The sequence below is a fragment of the Buceros rhinoceros genome, unplaced genomic scaffold (genome assembly GCF_000710305.1).
Source record: "Buceros rhinoceros silvestris isolate BGI_N320 unplaced genomic scaffold, ASM71030v1 scaffold9130, whole genome shotgun sequence".
NCBI classification, from domain to species: Eukaryota; Metazoa; Chordata; class Aves; order Bucerotiformes; family Bucerotidae; genus Buceros; species Buceros rhinoceros.
This window is the reverse complement of record NW_010391259.1, coordinates 18220-19566: the sequence shown is the minus strand read 5'-3', so window position 1 is coordinate 19566 and position 1347 is coordinate 18220.

Genomic DNA, 1347 nt, shown 5'->3' with positions numbered 1-1347 from the left:
TTCTCCCAGCTCTCTGGGCAACCTGGGCCAGTGTCCCACCACCCTCAGTGCAAACCATTTCCTCCTTCTCTCAAGTATGATCTCTAGCCCCCTCTTGGAGTCTAAACCCATCATCCCTCGTCCTGTCACATCAAGCCTTGCTCAAAAGTCTCGTCCCCCTCTTCCTCACAGGCCCCTTTAAGTATTGAAACGCTGCACTTTAGAGAGCAACATGAAGAAGAACTATTGTGCCTTAACAAAACAGAACACAGAAATGAACTGACTACACACATTCCAGGAAAAATTTTGCAACAAAACCACCAGTCTGTTGTTATGTAAGAAAACATTTCTTAGGCCTTTATTTACAAAAGCTTTAAAAACAAATACCCTCTGTTATGCAAATTATTTGTTGTTTAAAAAGGACCACCCAGTTACATCATCGTAACCCAAGGAAAAAAAAGGTGTTTTGATTCTTTGATTTTAAGTACAAGGCAAAACAGAATAATTCGGCGAACATTTGGAGATTTTTCTACTGTTGATTTCCGTGTCGAACAGGCACACACGTACGCGCGCGCACGCACACACAGGCACACAATGTCGCACATTCCATCATTTCAGGCTAGTATTTAGCTATTCAATACCAAAAATCCTTCCTGCACAACTGCTCTGGACACAGGCTATGCAGAGTTAAGAACGTACTTTAGGGTCCTTTAAAACAATAGATCTAAAATATATTGCTAAGATATACTCAAAAATAAACTAGCATTACACTCCTCAGGTAACTTTATTAGCTATAAGTTATTTATATTTTGTTGTTTTACAACAAACATCTGTAACATCTGTCTTTGTAGGAACTACAAAAAAGCATGTTTTAATTGTCCTTCTAATTCAATAATTCAGTTAAATAGTATCAGATCTTTGGGTTTTCTTCAACTAAACTAACTTTCAAAAATCATCAAATCACGTACATAATAAATATGACTTCATAAAAAATATTTGATGTGTACCTTACTAGAATAAAAGCTAGGAAGTTCATCATCGGAAGTGTGCCATTACAAAACTCCTACTATTCCAATAGCTTTCAACTCTCAGCTGAAGGCAAAAACGCTGAAGTCATAGCTGTGTTTTTCCTGAAGGGTGTAAAGCTGGTTTTTCAAGCTTCTTTCCCCCACCAGAGAGCGGTTTTAAAGCAGCAGGCCAACCAGCAGTTGGCATGTGCAGCATGTGTTTGAAGATGGCTGAACACTGGTAAAATAACAGCAGTTACTATGATTTCAGTAGTTTGTTTTGCGTGAACAGAGGTTATGCAGCAAACAGCTCGCGTTATGTGGGTTGAGATACCAAGGACATACAGCATGAAGCTGCTGA